Source organism: Pongo pygmaeus, chromosome 5, assembly GCF_028885625.2.
Source record: "Pongo pygmaeus isolate AG05252 chromosome 5, NHGRI_mPonPyg2-v2.0_pri, whole genome shotgun sequence".
In the NCBI taxonomy this organism is placed as follows: domain Eukaryota; kingdom Metazoa; phylum Chordata; class Mammalia; order Primates; family Hominidae; genus Pongo; species Pongo pygmaeus.
Window position 1 is genome coordinate 149,773,890 of NC_072378.2, and position 18,879 is coordinate 149,792,768.

Genomic DNA, 18,879 nt, shown 5'->3' on the forward strand with positions numbered 1-18,879 from the left:
AAAAAAGTCACCTGGCTTCTTTGTTTTAACCAAGGATTACAAATTATGACACTAAGCTTAGACATGGTTAATCATGGATGGACCTACATATATAAATTCATAAGTAACATTTAAGTTAGAAAGTAACTGTAAATCTCATCTATCAGGCATCCTGATAATTGGTCAGTGCTGCAGCTGTAAACTGCACATCCATAACAGTTTCCGCATAGACAACACAGGCTTTGAGTTATTTGAAAGTACCTGTGGTTGGCTAATACAGGTACTTTAAAATAACTCATTCTGTTCTATTCTTACTCTGTCTACATATCAGAATACAAGTAATGTTATGGAGAAATATATAAGGAATAACTTTATAGTAATGCATGAATATGTGTTATTATAAAAATTGGGATAGATGACTAAACCTCCTTGGAATACCTTCCATCCATGTGTCCTTCTACTCAGCCCCCTCTCCAGAATAATTAGTGTGTGTATACTTTCAGAATCTTTCCTATACAATCATATAAAAATATCTGTTTAAAATACATCTATTTTCAGCATCATAGGAAAGGACAAAACATTTTTTAAAAGCTTTTTAATAGAATGCATCTTTTGTGTGTCTATTTTTACACAAAAGGTGTTATACATGGAATCTGCATCTTGATATTTTTCAATCAATAAGGTCTTATAGGCCTATATAATTATTTGGATATATTTGTCCATATAATTATTTGGATATCATATTCCACTAAACAACAACAACAACAACAAAAAGCTGCATGGTGTTCCTTAGTGTGGCTATGCAATAATGTACTTATTTATTCCTCCTAGGTGGCCATTGAGGTTGTTTTTAGAAGCACACACTAGGATGACCATTCTTGTTTACACCACTTTAAACACGTGTGTTTTTTCTAGATTAGATGCTTTAATTCATATAGCTGGATAGATGAAGAGAGGGAGGAAGGGGTGGATGGGTGGATGGATAGAAAGCTAGAACTCTGGTACTTTATTAGTAGTAGCAAATATCCATGTACACTTTATCTAACTTGTGAACTTAATTATTATACTCCTAGTGCTATTGTGCACACGGCCGCCGCGCGCGTGTGCACGCGCACTCACACACACGCACACACACACACACACTCTCTCTCTCTCTCTCTCTCTCTCTCTGTCTCTCTCTCTCTCTCACTCTCTCTCTCTCTCTCTCTTCTCCCTTAGCAGCTGGCCAGGAGTCCACTATGGGAAAAAGTCAGCTGAGGGCCATGACATTAGAAAGAAAATGAGCAGAGTTATATGAGATGAACAGGAAAAACCATGGGACCAAGTAAGGGATTGAAACTGCATAGGGATCAGATCAGTTGGTGAAACTTTTTTTTTTTTTTGAGACAGAGTTTCGCTCTTGTTGCCCAAGCTGGAGTGCAATGGTGCAATCTCAGCTCACTGCAACCTCCGCCTCCCGAGTTCAAGCAATTCTCCTGCCTCACCCCCTCAAATAGCTGGAATTACAGGTGCCTGCCACCACGCCCAGCTAATTTTTGTATTTTTAGTAGAGATGGGGTTTCACCATATTGGTCAGGCTGGTCTTGAACTCCTGACCTCAGGTGATTCACCCGCCTCGACCTCCCAAAGTGTTGGGATTACAGGCGTAAGCCACCGTGCCCAGCCGGTGATACTTCTTATAACTTTCTCTGAATATTAAGGTGCCATTTTAAATTAACATTTAACCAACTTATTAAAATTTCTACACATCATTCAGTGAATTGATTTGTTATAAATGTTTATGGTTGGTGTAAGATGAAAATTGGTTCCTTCAAGTGCTTTTATTCTCTTTTCTCCTCTTTCCCTTTTACCCATAAATAGGAACTTATTATCGTACTTAGCTCCTGTTTTCTTTTATAGATGATATTTATGCACAGGATAGATTATCCAAAAATTAGAGTGAAAGAGGGCAGTGAATGATAATGTATTGCAAAACAATAATGAGGTATGAATTATCAAATGCACAAAAGGTAGTCAGTTATATAATATGTTTTGATGAAGTATAACCATTCCATCTTAGATTTATTGCACTTTTCTTGATCCTTAGAAAATGTAGTACCTACCACAAAACCACAGTACATAAATTGCCAAGTGTGGCCGACTTGCACATTCCTTTTAGAAGAACTTATAACTGGTAAGCCTGTTAACCATCAGAAATTGTCAGCATTCATGGCCTTGAGGCAGTGCATTAAATGACAAAATAAGAAATTTTCCCTTTAAGAGGAAGTAGTGTGGATTATTATGCTACTTTATTTATTAATGTTTATTGTTATTCTTTAGAAAGTAAATTATTGTAGGCTTGTAAAATTAAGAAATCTAGTTTTTAGTAACATAATCATTTGCTCCCTTTAAATTTTAAATCACTCTAAATCTGAACATAATAGCTAACTTAAAATAAGTAGCATTTGGATTATATTATTTTTGCAGATAACTGATCATCTGTGTGAAATGATTTAGTATTATAACTGTTTTGTGATAAAGTTTATGGTAAAGATTGATTATAGTTATCTCATTTTTATCTTAAATGGAGATTAAGTAAAGTTTGCTTTGCCTTGATAGAATTGTAACATCATGCTCCAAGAAATATAATTCCAATAATTTACTATAAAAAGTACATTTTAAAACTTCATGTTAAATTAACATTTATCAATTCTTTTAAAGTTAATTAAATCTGAAGTGCACCAAGTATTAACTAACTGGTATATGATATGATACTTGTATAATATGTCAATAATGTAAAAGGTATTTAAATAGTGTATGTACTTAGGTTATATGATTCTTATTTTATGTTTAATTTTGAAATGTTCATTGAGGTCAAAAGGTTTTAAAATTTGCTTTAATTTAAAAAATTATAGCATCATCCAGCTATTCTGACTGCATTATCAACACTTCTTTCTGTGGTAAAGATACTATTTAAGAGTAATTCATGGCAGTGTGATAATGTCAGCCAATTCACAGAAGAGAGAAATTGTAATTACTAATAAGAATCTGGGCCAGGCACAGTGGCTCACACCTGTAATCCCAGCACTTTGGGAGGCCAAGGTGGGAGGATCACTTGAGTCCAGGAGTTCAAGACAAGCCTTGGCAATATAGGATATTCTACCAAAAAAATATAATAATTAGCCAGTTGTGGGGTTGCACACCAGTAGTCTCTGCTACTCAGGAAGCTGAGGAGGGAAGATCCTTTGAGCCCAGGAGATTGAGGCTGCAATGAGCCATGATTGTGCCATTGCACTCCAACCTGGGTGATAGAACAAGACCCTGTTTCAGAAAGAGAGAGAAGGAAGGAGTAGGAGAAAGAAGGAAAGAAAGAAAGAAAAAGAAACTGTTAGCATCATATTGACAACTAAATAGATAGGTCGAAACATTCTGCTGTCCCATTTGGCATCCTGGAGAGGTTAATATTAATAGTTGTTGAGCCAGAGGCGTGTTCCTAAATATCACCATGCTATGCAAAGTCACGCAAAAAAACACAGGGCTTATGGGAAAAAAAAGGAATTATGGCTGTAACGCTTGGAAACATCACCTGTGAACATTAAAAAAAAGTTAAGGCCGGGCACGGTGGCTCATGCTTGTAATCCCAGCACTTTGGAAGGACGAGGCAGGTGGATCACCTGAGGTCAGGAGTTCGAGACCAGCCTAGCCAACATGATGAAACCCTGTCTCTACTAAAAATACCAAAAAACTAGCTGGGGGTGGTGGCAGGCACCTGTAATCCCAGCTTACTCAGGAGGCTGAGGCAGGAGAATCGCTTCAATCCGGGAGGCGGAGGTTGCGGTGAGCCGAGATCGCACCATTGCACTCCAGCCTGGGCAGCAAGAGCAAAACTCCATCTCAAAAAATAAAAAAATCTTAAAGATAACAATTTTATTCATGTTAAATAAATTAAGAAATATGTAAAATAAGAAATATGTAAATACTACAATGAATATTGGACTTTTCCCTGAATGAGACCTAAAGTTTGCTTATGGAAGGGAGCACAGGAAGAATTGCAGCTTGTAAGTTATTGTAAAGTCGAGGCCGGGCACCATGTCTCACGCCTGTAATCCCAATGCTTTGGGAGACCGAGGCGGGTTGATCACGAGGCCAGGAGATTGAGATGATCCTGGCTAACACAGTGAAACCCCATCTCTACTAAAAATACAAAAACTTAGCCAGGCATGGTGGCACGCACCTGTAATCCTAGCTACTCAGGAGGCTGAGGCAGGAGAATCGCTTGAACCCAGGAGGCGGAGGTTGCAGTGAGCCGAGATCGTGCCACTGCACTCCAGCCTGGGCAACAGAGCGACACTCCATCTCAAAAAAAAAAAAAAAAAAAAAGTAGTCAAGAAAGAGTTTTTTGAAATCAGTAATGTGACTGGGTGTGATTAATGACATGCAGATCTGTTAAGCTGAGATAGCTGGTAAATGTTTCAGGTGTGTTCCTGTTTACTTTTTGTATATTCATATGCTGCTTATTTTAGCTCAATATGGCTTTCCGTGTTCACCTAGTGTTTCTTACAAATGAAATTACAGCAAAATTCACTTAATGTTCAAATTGTTCTCTCATATCAATCGTGATGGAACATATTTACATTTTCCAAACAGATATAGCAGCACTGACATATCTGAGGTTAAGGGAAACGCTTGAGTTTGGGGAGATAGATAACCACTTTTTACAGTAGTCTTTAAAAGCTATATGTATTCTGATATTTATTTAGAGACTTATGGCAACAAATATTTACTGAGCATCCACTTGACATACACTGAGTAGTTAGGATACACCAGTGAAAAATAGTCTCTCTGCATGGGAACTAACATACATGCATGCATTCATTCATTCATTCATTCAGAGGTGGAGTCACTCTGTCATCCAGGAAAGAGTGCAGTGGCTCAATCTCAGCTCACTGCAACCTCCACCTCCTGGGTTCGAGCGATTCTCTTGCCTCAGCCTCCCAAGTAGCTGGGATTACAGGCGCCTGCCACCACACCTGGCTAATTTTTGTATTTTTAGTAGAGACAGGGTTTCACCAGGTTGGCCAGGCTGGTCTCAAACCCCTGACCTCAGGTGATCCACCCGCCTCGGCCTCCCAAAGTGCTAGGATTACAGGCGTAAGCCACTGCGCCCAGCTGGGAACTAATATTTCTCACGTGAAGAATTTTCTTTGTGACGAAGGCTTGTTTTTAAGAGGTAAATAGGATTGACTGGGAGAAGAGGAAGTCTAACAAGGAGACGACTGGGCAACAAGGCATTTTTCAGATCTCTTAAATTATACTTTTACAAGATAACTTCCTAGAATTCTGTCCAGTTCAGGATTTTATGATTTACAGAAAAAATTATTACCTCTAGTGGTTACTTTGGAAACTGGAATTTGCTTTTAGCGTATGTTGAAATGGAAAAATCTTCTCTTACATTCTTGTACACAAGCTAAGGAAGAATCCTAGTGCGGTTGAGAAGTGAACTTTATGTATTTCTTCCTACTACTGTTTGATATTCGGCATGAACCATATTTTATGTCTTTTTTTTTTTTTTTTTAAAGATCTCAGTCACCCAGGCTGGAGTGCGCTGGCACAATCATAGCTCACTGCATCCTTGAACTCCTGGGCTCAATGGATCCTCCTTCTTTAGCCTCCTGAGTAGCTGGGACTACAGGCATGTGCCACCATGCCCAGCTTACTTTGTTAACATAATTAAATTTGTTCCAGTGGAACTCATAATTATGTAAGAACAAGGCAAAGACAAAATGATGTATATATATAGTTTGACATATATTAAAACCTTATTAGCATTAGCGTATCTCAAGGTCTTCTCGGATAAAGACCACTATACCTTGAAACCTTCATTCATCTTCTCGTCTTCTCCTGTAACTACCCCCCATCCTGAGTACCTTCTTCATAATCCCCTTCTTTCCTCTTTGTCCCTCCTTTCTTCCTCCTGCAAGACAGGTGACACGATCCCCAGAATCTGTCTTACTTCTTTTATACTTTAAGTTCCTATGCTTCAATACTTTCCCACTTCCTCCTCAGCCCAGAGAGATCCTTTTAAACACCTATTATAACACAGTTTATGCCACTTATCTAGCACTTTGCACAACCTAGTACTGTTGAGTTTGTCATGTAGCTTTGTCAGATTTCCCCAACTGGAAGTTTTTTGTCCCATATACATTGAAAAAGAAGGCCTTAAAGGCTCAGTCCACTCCTACAATATTCTGCAACCAGGATAATATGCAGCCCTGTAAGGTTTTATTCCTTTGCACTTCATGGAAGTTCATGATATTTAGAATAAATAATTACTACTAGTTTGTACTTGCTGTAGGCAGGACAGATATAATGCAATTGGCTTTAATTATGTTGTCACTAATCCTTGAAGCTCTTTGAGTTGTTTTCTCCATTTTACGAAGAATGAAATGATAATATTGATATTTTATTTACATGTGTACTTACTATGTGCTCTTTTTATTATCTTGCATGGATTACTCATTTAATTCTCGTAACCTATGAAGTAGCTACTCTATCATCACCATTTTATAGATGAGGAAACTGAGGCACAGAAATTAAATGATTTACCCAAGAAGTTACTGCAAGTAAGTAGCATATTAAACTTCATAAATGAACCCATGGAATCCTAGAATTTATACTTAACCATCTATCACTATGTATCAAATACCATTTTATATACATTATATCATAATTGTCTCATCTAGTTAGATGAGACAGTGTGCACTTATGGAACTGAGGTTGAAATATTTAGCAACATTAGGTTATCTCTGTTTTAAACTATTAACATGTTGTTTCACCAGAAAATTTTAGAAGCATGCATGGCTAAGGTAGAATACTGGTTCTTTTAGTTCTACTCTGAAGAAACTGCTCTTCAGGAAAGTTTATGCCTGTCTCAGAGTAACATTTTATTTATTCATTGGTTCCTTTTCTTTGTTAAGATTTTAATAGTGAAGGCCAATACTTTGTCAAGTTTAAATTATGTAAATTGAGTAGTTTATGTGAGATACATTACTAGTTATTCCTTTTATTTTTAAAAGTTAGATCTCTGGGAATTTAGCTTTGCGCCACCATTTACTTTGTATGGCACCTTATTGATAGTAAAAGATTTTTCAGAAGTTTACCTGCCCAAAAACAGCTTTTGTTTTATAATAAACTTCATTTTTAGCTGACCTATGGTGATCCATATGTGTTTATTGTACAACTTCATTTTCCTACACTCTTAAATGTATAGTAGCTGCAGAACCTGTTTGTGTATACTTAATAGAGGTAATTTTTTCTTCCCCCAGTTATTTCTTTCCCATTGAATCAAGTTACATATAAGTTTCTAACCATTCCTGTTATAGGCTTGTTGGTAATTGACTTCATTTTAATAATCTTTTTATTTCATTGCCTTTCACCCAGTTTTTTAAACTCATGAAATTCCACACCCCTTTCCATCTCTATTTTCCTTCCTTAAATCAATACTTTACTATAAGCACCTCTTATATGTGATCCTTTGACCATAGTCATCTTGGTTTTTGATTAGTCCCTTCCCTGCCTTTCATTTACTGTGTTATCAACTAGAAGTCTTGTAGGAACTGGAGTAAACTTTAGTTGAAGAAACATTCAGATAAGCAGTTGTCATGAGAGGGCTCATCACAGTGGATTCAAAGATGAATCAGTGAACGTACTTGGGCTTTATACTTAGGGACTTTGATTCAGTAGGTCCAGGATGAAGCCCAGTGGTTTTGTTTCAGGTGGTCCACAGACCAAACTAAAAAATGCCAGTCTAGGAAACACACCCTTTTCTTGATGAGGAAAGTTGCCGTTTTTGTACCATATCTTAAATCTTAAGGAGCTTTTAAGGTTTTGGCACCTTTTTTCCCTCCTGCTTACACACTCAACTTTGTTTGCTCTAAGATTTACCTGTTTTGAACATTATCAGCCTTGTAAAATGGAATTATTGATTCCATGGTTCTCTACCTTGACTTCCCATCACAGTTACTGGTGGAGTATCTTGTTTTTTCTTTGAGTAACAGAGATGCGTGTGTAGGCCCTACATCCAGAAATTCTAAAACTCATTATCAGGTTTGAGTTACCTCCCCAACTTTGTGCGTTTCAAAGCTCTGTAGGTGCTGCTGCTGCTGCTGGGTTGCTTTTGCTGCTGCTGATGCTTTCTCCACCTTACTCCTTCCCCTTACTTCCCTCTTTTACTAGGTAACACAGGAATATAATACAGAATTCAACAAGCACAAAAAGGTGTACAGTGAAGAGAAAGTCTCTTAAGTCTTCCTCCCCAGCCCCTATTCTCCCAGATTCCCTCTTCTTCCTCAGTTAATCCTTGTTATCAGTTTCTTCCCCAAGTGATTTAGATGTGCATCCAGAATGGAGAAACACTAACTTGGTGCTAGCAAGCAGGATATTACATAGGCATTAGGAAAAAATCAAGTGGGGAACGACCCCTTTAAGTCTTTGTAAAATAAAGATAAAATCTAAAGGCTAACCTTCATATTGTTGCCTTGACATTGTGAATATAAAGTCATATTCTGAGGAAATAATTTAAATATGGAAATGGTCCACGTACAAAAAACTTTTTGCATAGCCTTCTAGAGAAAAATTCGAAACAACTTAGTTATTTGTTTACAAGACTGGCTAAATAGTAATATATTGACCTGATGGACTGTTATGCAGTCATTTAAAACAATGCTTATTTTCTAACTTTTCTTCAGGTGTATATTTTATTTCTCTATATATAGAGAGTGAGAGATTAAATATATATATTTATATATTTGTGTGTGTATACATATGTAAAGAGACATACAGACACGTATATGTTTTTTAACCCCAAAATTTTTAACCCACTAAAACTTTGGAGTCCAAATTACATTTATGCATAGAAGTTAAATCCTACTTCTCTGTTTGCTTGCTTCTCAGTGTTGACAGATGTCTAGATAAAATTTAACTAAATTTCTCTACAATGTCCTTTACTGGATATTGGTTTCTTTATAACATTCATCAAAACCTCAATTATGTGCATCTAATTGGTCCCAGCTTCTGCTATCCAAAGTGGAATCATGCCCTTTGAACACGAACACCTGCTTACCTTAATTAGTACATCTGTATGCCTTCTTATGTTACCACATCAGTTTATTTGATCCTGAAATCGAAAGAGAAGTAGGTAAACAAACACTCTATAGACTCATTTTGGATTGTGCAAATCTCAAAACTTTTGATTAAATAAGTACTTAATATGTTAGAAAGGTAGATCGTGTCACAAAATCATGTCATAAAATGTAATCTCAATTTTAGAACTTCAGGTAGTCTCGGACTACGTAACACTTTGAAGCATCTTCATTTCCCCAAGTCTAAATTGTAAGATGAAATATAAAACACATTATTTTCACTTTTTATTGAATATTTTTTATTGCAGAAACAATATATTAAATAAAATAGGTTGTTTTTTTTTAATTTATTTGTGTGTTTTTTATTAGATCAAGAAGGTGTATAATGAAGAATAAATCTCCCTTAATTGCATTCCCTAGAGGCAGCCAGTGTTACCAGTTCTTGTGTATCCTTCCAAAGATACTCTGTGCACGTAAAAGCGTGTGTGTTCTTGTATGTAAGAGAATACAGAACACTGTTCTGCACTTAGTGGTGGTAGTTTTTTAACTGAGTATTGTATCTTGGGGATTATTCCATATTAGCATCTCATTCTTTTTAATGGCTATATAGTACATTATACTCTTGGGAATGACCCTATTTTACACATCACTATTAACAGATACTTAAGTAGTTTTTGGTTGTTTATCATTAGAAACATGCTTTGGTAAATATATATAGTTTTCTGTGTGACTGTATCTGCAAACAGATTCATAAAAATAGAATTGTGAAGTCAAAAAATAAATGCAGTTTTAATTTTGATAGACATTGCCAAATTGACATCTATAGAGACTGCACTCTGAGGTGAGGATTCCCCTCACCAAGTGATGTGTTAACAGACATTTGGATGTTAATTAAAGATCATTATTTTTTAATAAATTAAAGCTCCCATGATGCGCCACCCCTATACTTTTTTGTTTGGTCTCCAATTTAAAATTTTCCCCAGTGAAAATTATTTACATGATAATGTCTTCCTGTTTTTGCCAAATATTACATGACTATTTCCTTGCATTTTCTGAGGTTTTAATAAGTTTTAATGTCTGCATAATAGTCAAGTATTAATAAATTACAGTTTGAAAAGCTGCTTTCCAAAAGTTAAGCTGTTTGGTTCTCTTTTGGTTTTTATGGTTAGAAAACTATTTTAAACTTAGGCCAGGTGTGGTGGCTAACACCTGTAATCCCAGCACTTTGGGAGGCCGAGGTGGGTGGATCACCTGAGGTCAGGAGTTCGAGACCAGCCTGGCCAACATGGAGAAACCCCCGTCTCTACTAAAAATGCGAAAATTAGCCGGATGTGGTGGCAGGGACATGTAATCCTAGCTTCACAGGAGGCTCAGACAGGAGAATCACTTGAAACCAGGAGGTGGAGGTTGCAATGAGTCGAGATCACACCATTGCACTCCATCCTGGGTGACAAGAGCGAAACTCCATCTCCAAAAAAAAAAAAAAAAAAATGTTAAACTTACGTTGAGTTACTTCCTTAGCATAAATTCCTAAGAGAGAAAGGTACTGCTGTCTTTTGATTACCTTACTTACGTGACACTGTTTACCTGTGTGCTTCCTACCTCAAGATGCTTATGGATAAATAGGATCATGCCCAACTAAATTTGAGAAATATTGCATCTGCTGCCGCTACCCAAAGATTCACAGTGCATATTAAAGTCCAGAAATAAAGAAACCTCCTTAACTTTAAGTAACAGCATTTTTCAAACGTATTGCCCCCCCCAAAAAAAAAAAACTTTTTTTTCCATGCAACACTTAACGAATGCTATTGAAAAGCTCTTTGAGAAGTGATAAATGACAAAGTGATATATTGGGTTTTCAAATAGATTTCTTAAAATTTGAATTATTGAATCTGTTCTGATACCTCCTAATTTAATCATACTTCCTAATGTCCTAGAGAATTCCAAATGCTTATTTCCTTCTAACTAAAGGTAATGGTAGTTCTACTTTAGCACATAGAAATGTAGGAGACTGCCATTCAACAGGTATTTTAGAAAACTTAGTATGGCCTTATTAAAGGCAAGATTTCACAGTGCTTCTGTGACTAAAATTGGGGGTTAACTGAAAGTGAGACTCAACTTCATTTTATACACGTAGATGTGGATTGTCAAAATGAGCAACCATTAAACAAGGTTACAGAAATAAGATGATAATCTTAGTTTATTCAGGCTGCTGTAACAAAATACCATAAACTAGGTAGCTTATAAACAACAGAAGTTTATTTCTTGTAGTTCTGGAGGCTAGGAAGTCCAAGATCAAGGCACCAGCAGACTGAATGTCTGGTAAGTTCCCACTCTCTGGTTCGTAGGTGGCACCTTTTAGCTATGTCCTCGCATGGTAGAAGGGGCAGCTCAGCTCCCTCGGGCCTCTTTTATAAGGCCACTAATCCCATTCATGTAGGTTCCACACTCAAACCTGATCACCTCCGAATACTGTCATCTTGGGGGATAGGATGTCACATATGAATTTTGAGGGGACCTGACCATTCACACCATAGCAGGTGAGGATGGATCTAAAGCATAAAAATCTTCCCAGACTTCATCTGTAGATCTTGACATCGGATGTTGAGTATTCACTCTTGTAGTGTGGAATTTAGGAGTTTGTTTTTGTTTGGTTTGAAATGAATTCCAGCATTAAAATCTCTTATATGATTAATTTGCTACAAACAGACTTTCACCTATCCATAGAATTTTTTTACAGTAATTTATAAAAATGCACCTATCATTTCAAAAGAGCATATTGTATTTTTTACAGATACCTTGACTATTCAATTATTTCATTCACCAGCATTATGACATTTTAACAGTCTAGTGGCTGAAAACTGAAATAACCACGTCTTTATTATTTACTTTTAAGTTATTTTTACTTTTTAAAAGTAGTGTGTTTTCAGTGTAAAACATTTTAGCCGGGTGCAGTGGCTCATGCCTGTAATCCCAGCACTTTGGGAGGCTGAGGCAGGCAGATCATGAGGTCAGGAGTTCGAGAGCAGCCTGGCCAATATGGTGAAGCCCCATCCCTACTAAAAATACAAAAACTAATCGGGCGTGGTGGTGCGCACCTGTAGTCCCAGCTACTCAGGAGGCTGAGACAGGAGAATCACTTGAACCCAGGAGGGCAGAGGTTGCAGTGAGCCAAGATTGTGCCACTACACTCCAGCCTGGGCAATAGAGGGAGACTCTGTCTCAAGAAAAAAAAAAAAAAACACACACACACACACACGTTTTAGCCTTGATGGGTATAAAGTAATAGTAAAGACTCTTTATCAATATGTAAATGGATTACATTATACATTGTTCAGTCATATGCTTCTGCCCCCTTGAACGGTGTTAATGAACATCTGTCCATGTCAGTACATTTAGATGAACTTAATACTTTACAACATTTAACTTGTTTTCGAAATTTGTCATGTTATAAATTATACTCTAATAAACATCTTTTCGTATGTATCTTTTTTTTTCTTTTTTTTTTGAGACAGAGTCTCACTGTGTCACCCAGGCTGGAGTGCAATGGTGCAATCTTGGCTCACTGCAACCTCCATCTCCTGGGTTCAAGCAATTCTCCTGTCTCAGCCTCCCAAGTAGCTAGGATTACAGGTGTCCACCCCTACGCCTGGTTTTTGTATCTTTAGTAGAGACGAGGTTTCACCATGTTGGCCAGGCTGGTTTCGAACTCCTGACCTCAAGTGATCCACCTGCCTTGGCCTCCCAAAGTGCTAGGATTACAGGCGTGAGCCACCACGCCCGGCCTTTTCATATATATCTTTACATGATTGTCTGTTTTCTCAAGTAAGTTCCTAGAAGTGAAATTGATGGGTCATAGGGTCTGCAAATTAAATTAGATCTGCAGTTGTGTTCTCTCAGAAATGTGTATATGTAAGTTGAGTATCCCTTATTAGAAATGCTTGGGACCAAAAGTGTTTCGGATTTTGGATTTTTTCAGATTTGGGGATATTTGTATATATATAATATCTTCAGGATGAGACCCACGTCTAAACACAATATTGATTTATATTTCACATCCATCTTAATACACATAGCCTGAAGGTAATTTTATACAGTATTTTACATTATTCTGCACATGAAGCAAGTTTGTCTTAAGTACTTATGTGAAATTTTCCACTCATGGCATCCTGTTGAACTCAAAAAGTTTCCAGTTTTGGAGTATTTCATATCTTCAGATTAGGGATGCTCAACTTGTATTATTCTGTCTTCTGGCATCTACTGTGACTAATTAGAAGTTCATCAATCTAGTTATTCCTTTGTAGATTATGGCTCTTTTCTCTCTGATTGTTTTAAAGATAAAATCTTTGTCTTTGGTACTCTGCAGTTTCACTACAATATGTCTAAGTGCGGATTTCTTTTTATTTTTCTCTTCAGAACTCTGTGTGTGTGTGTGTGTGTGTGTGTGTGTGTTTTCAGTATATTATAAAGAAACATATTGTCAGCGTCTCAACCATTATCTCTTTGAATTTTGCCTTTCCCTTATTCTTTGACATCCCAAGTCCTCTATTAGATGCAGTATGTATTTTCATTCTGTTTCTCATTTTCTCTTCCATATATTCCATTGCTTTATAAGCTCTGCTGCTTTCTGGTTGCTATTCTCTTATCCATCTTCCAGTTCACCTTTCTCTGTGGTCTCAAGTACCTTCTGCTGTTTAACCTATTCATTGATTGTTACATTTTATGATGATATATTTTCTAGAAGTCTTAATTGATTCTTTTTTCAAATTTTGCCTTTTGGCTTTATATCTTATTCTTATGATTTCCTTTTATCTCCACAGTCATTTTAAATATTTTTATTTTATAGCTTCTTTCAGGTTCTGTTCTCTTACATTCTTAGATGTTAATCATCTGATTAATGTTCCTGATCTTTACTCATGGTGGATTATTTCTTTGTGCTTTTGAATTTTATTTAATATGAGCTTATTTTCAACGTGATGTTATTTGTTTTCCATTTTTTACCTCTAGAAATCCTTTGCTTCCTGGGTTAAAGAAATAAGATTCCATAGCAGTTTTGCTTTTGTTTCTGCCAGGAATCCTATGGTATCACCAGCCTCAGACCAATTTTTTTGTTAATTTCTATTTTAAGTTTCTTTTCTACACCTGTAGTGTAAATTTGGATTCCACACCTATGCATGGTGCAGGCTCGTGTCTTTAATTTTGTAAGGGAGATGTTTCCTTCCCACTGTGGTTCTAGTGAATTTCAGTTCTTATGGGTTCTATGTGGCAATGGATAGAGGTTTAGCTGCTTTTTTCTAGTAAGGAAGGACCTTCCAGAGTCTAGGCTTTATGCAACTATTTCATTTAAATAAAATGTCTTTCTGGTGTGGTCCTATAATGTGTCTTCTTTCCACATAGCATTAAAACCCCAGCTCCAGTATGTCTAGTTCTGATAACTATATCTCTCTCCTTCCAAACTCTTTTCCCCCACATATCACCACAGTATTTTAACTTAAACCCTTATTATAGTGGCTTTTAATTCTGTCTTTGTTTCTGGCACCAGGGAATTTTTTTCTTGCAAGCTCTGCTGTTACAAAACAAAATCAATCATTTTTTCATTATTTCTGGTTTTTCATAACAGAAGAGGTTCTGAACTAGCTCAGTACACTATCATTCTGGAACTGAAGCCAAGTTTTTTTCTCCAAAAGTAAGACTTAAATTTTCCTAAATGTGCTTTTGGTATCTATTGAGATAATAGTATAAGTAGTCTCCATTAACTATTAATATAATGGAAGTACATTAATAAGTTTATTTTAAACTGAGATCCCAGTAATAAATACAGCTCTATAGTTTGTATACTCCGTTTCCTAATCTTTTATTCAAAATTTTTGTGCCAGTTTTTTTAAAGTAAATGCTCTTGATATATAGGTATTTTGTTTGCTTTATTTGCATGTTAGATTTTTACATCAGAAAATGATAGCCTTTTTTTTCTGGATTTTTTTTTTATGTTAGCCTGTGTTTGTTCTTGCATTGCTATAAAGAAATACCCAAGACTGGGTAATTTAGAAAGAATAAGGGTTTAATTGGCCCTAGTTCTGCAGGCTGTACAGGAAGTATGTTGCCAAGCATCTGCTCGCCTTTTGGCAAGACTTCAGGAAGCTCACAATCATGGCCGAAGGCACAGGGGAAGCCAGTGTGTCACATGGCAAGAGCGGAAGCAAGGGAGGAGGAAGTTTTAAACAGCCAGATCTCATGACAACTCAATCGTGAGAACAGTGCCAAGGCAGGTGGCACTAAACCATTCATAAGAAATCCACCCTCATGGTCCAGTCGCCTCCCACCAGGTCCCATCTCCAACACTGGGGATCATAATTCAACATGAGATTTAGAGAAGACAGCATCCAAACTATATTATTCCGCCCCTGCCTTTCAAAATCTCATGTTCTTCTCACATTTCAAAATATAATCATTCCTTCCTAATAGTCCTCCAAAAGTTTCAGCTCATTTCAGCCTCGCTCAAAAGTCCAAAGTGTCATCTGAGATAAGCCAAGTCCCCTTTACCTATGAGTCTGTAAAATCAAAACAAGTTATTCACTTTCAAGATACAATGGGGGTACAGGCATGGGGTAAACATTCCCATTCCAAAAGGGAGAAATTGGCCAAAAGAAAGGGGCTACAGGCTTCATACATGTTTAAAACCCAGTAGGGCAGTCATTAAATCTTAAAGCTCCAAAATAATCTCCTTTGATTCCATGTCCCGCATCCAGGCCCTTGAGCAGCCCTGCCTGTGTCTGCAGGGTTCAGCCACCGCAGGTGTTCTCATGGGTTGGAGTTGAGTGTCTGCAGCTTTTTCTAGCACAAGGTGTAAGCTGCTGGTAGACCTAACATTCTAGGGTCTGGAGGACGGGGATCCCTTTCCCCAGCCCCACTAGGCAGTGCCCCCATGGAGACTCTGTGGGGCCTCCAACTCCACATTTTCCCCCCATACAGCCCTAGTGGAGGTTTTTTTGTGAGGGCTCTGCCCCTGCAGCAGGCTTCTGCCTGGCCACCCAGACTTTCTCATACATCCTCTGAAATCTAGGTGGAGGCTGCCAAGCTCCTTCACTCTTTTGCACTGTGCACACCTGTGGGCTTAACTCCATAGACGCTGCCAAGGTTTAAGGTGGCATACATTCTCCAAAGCAGCAGCAGCCCGAGTTGTTTGGGGGCCCTTTGAGCCATAGCTGGAGCAGCCTGGATTCAGGGAGCAGTGTCCCGAGCTGTGCAGGGCTGGGCCTGGCCACCTGAACTGTTATTTCCTCCTGGTTTCTGAGCCTGTGATGGGAGGGGCTGCTGCAAAGATCTCTGAAATGTCTTCGAGGCCTTTTTCCCATTGTCTTGGCTGTTCACACTTGGCTCCTTTTTAGTTGGGCCAATCTCTAGCAAGTGGTTAGTCCATAGCCTGCTTGAATTCCTCTCCCGAAAAAGCCTTTTCTTTCTCTGCCACATGGCCAGACTGCATGTTTTCCAAACTTTTATAGTTCTACTTCCCCTTTAAATATAACTTCCAACATTAAGTCATTTCTTTGCTCCAACATCTGAGTATAGGTTGTTAGAAACATCCATCCACATCAGAAATTTCTTCTGTCAGATGCCCTAAATCATCACTCTTAAGTTGAAACTTCACAGATCCCTAGGGCATGAACACAATACAGCCAAGCTCTTTGCTAAGGCATAACAAGGTTGACTTTGCTCTGGTTCCTATAAGTTCTTCATTTCCATCTTAGTTTTTATCACCTTGGCCTTCCCTGTCCGTATCACTATCAAGATTTTGATTATAACCATTTAACCAGTCTCTAAGAATTTTCAGATTTTCCCTCATCTTCCTGTCTTCCTGAGTCCTGCAAACTCTTCTAACCTCTGCCTGTTACCCATTTCCCAAGTTGCTTCCACATTTTCAAGTATCTTTACAGTAGTGCCCCATTCCCAGTACCAGTTTTCTGTGTTAGACCATTCTTGCATTGCTGTAAAGACATACCCGAGATTAGGTAATTCAGAAAGAAAAGAGGTTTAATTGGCTCATGGTTCTGCAGGCTGTGCAGGAAGCATGGTGCTGGGCATCTGCTTCGCTTCTGGCGGGACCTCAGGAAGCTTACAGCTATGGTGGAAGGCAAAGGGGGAACCTGGATATCACATAGAGCGTGTGCAAGAGACAGGAGGTGCCACACACTTTTGAACAGCCATATCTCACAAGAACTCACTATCGTGAGGACAGCGCTAAGGGGATGGCACTAAACCACTTATGAGAAATCCTTCTCCATGATTCATTCACCATCAGGCCCTACCTCCAACACTGGGGATCACAGTTCAGAATGAGATTTAGAGGAGATAATACCCTAACTATATTATAACCTTTTAAAGTAAATTGAAAACTGAAATTTATCTGGACTTTGGAACAATTTAAATTACACAAAAATTACCTTTTTTTGGAAAGTTTTAGAAAACTATCCCATCTGGTTTGGTGTACTGGGGAAGGGGAGACTAGTCAAGAGCAGTTAACTTCAATCTTTGACAGACTTTGCCATATTTTTATAGTCATTGTTTTGAGGTTTTGTTTTTAATATCAAGGCAGCTTGTTTTCTAGAAAATAATTCATCTAATCTAAATCTATAACTTAAGTACAATAGTAATGTTTCTCCCTTGTCCCCTGCCTCCCATTTCTCCCCATTTTTCCTAGTGTTAGAATTGCAAGAGCTTTGTTATTATCAGACTTGGTTGAATACCAGCTTTGGTCACATATGATTAATATTCTACAGTTTTTTAAATTAAAATTATACTTTTCTTCCCTAAATACCACTACAGGAAGGGACCTTGGAGATTTAGTCCATCCTTCATTATTGACTAAGTATCTAGGCTAACAGTATTTATAGGGGGGAAATGTAATATAAACATTGCATATTGATTAAACAAAAATTATAAAATAAGTAACTGGGCAGAGGAATATAGCAGTGGAGAAGTATGCTATATATATATATATATATATATATATATATATGGGGTAGGCACTGAGTTCTAAAGCTAAATCTTTATTTTCTCATAAATGGCACTAAACCATTTATGAGAAATTCGCCCCCATGATTCATTCACCACCAGGCCCCACCTCCAACAATAGGTAGGAATGTGGAGAAACAGCTCAGTCTTGACCATGGTTACCTCTACAGAGTAGGAATCAAAGGTGTAGAGGCATGAGGCAGGGAAAGTTTCCCTAATGAGCTTCATAGCACTTGCTGGCTTTTTAAACTGTTTACATGTTTTTTTCTTAAACATTTTTTAAAGTTTCATTACAGGATAATGCCACAGCAAAATATTTTCTGAACAAAAAATTCATTAAGATGTTTGAAAATCCATCTTTAAACATGCTCTTCAGTTTTTTTGAGGATAGAAAGAATGTTGACCATTGTGAAAAAATTAATAATTACTATATAATGTTATATCCATAATATAACTAATGATATATTTAAATTATGTGGTACATTATCTCATTCACACTCAGGTTTTAATTAACGCCAGTACCACAGATGCCCCTCACATTTTTCTCTGCAGGTCAGATCTGTCATTTGAGCGCAAGACCCTTATATCACAACTCCCTGTATGGTATCTCTATTTGGATGTTTTAAAGGTACCCTAGATTCCACAGGTTCAGAAACAAACCTGTAATCCTTCTCTTTGTTTGTACTCTTTGATTTTTCCCATTGTTTTCTAATTCAGAGATGAGACCACTATCCAGTTGAGCAAATCAGAAATCAACTTTGACACCTCCTTC

General features: G+C 37.5%; 1 protein-coding gene across 6 annotated transcripts in view; it reads left to right on the forward strand.

Moving 5' to 3' along the window:
* Positions 1-18,879, forward strand: part of TAB2 (TGF-beta activated kinase 1 (MAP3K7) binding protein 2) — a 93,596-nt gene that overhangs the window by 27,389 nt on the left and 47,328 nt on the right. The window contains exons 3-4 of one of the 6 annotated variants that reach the window (XM_054491043.2): positions 2,066-2,152; positions 6,501-6,581. The exons of 3 other annotated variants lie outside the window; for them this stretch is intronic. The gene's annotated coding sequence lies outside the window, so the exon portion shown is untranslated. The remainder of the gene's footprint in view (positions 1-2,065; positions 2,153-6,500; positions 6,582-18,879) is intronic. 2 more of the 6 variants (XM_054491044.2, XM_054491045.2) reach the window with 2 other exon arrangements.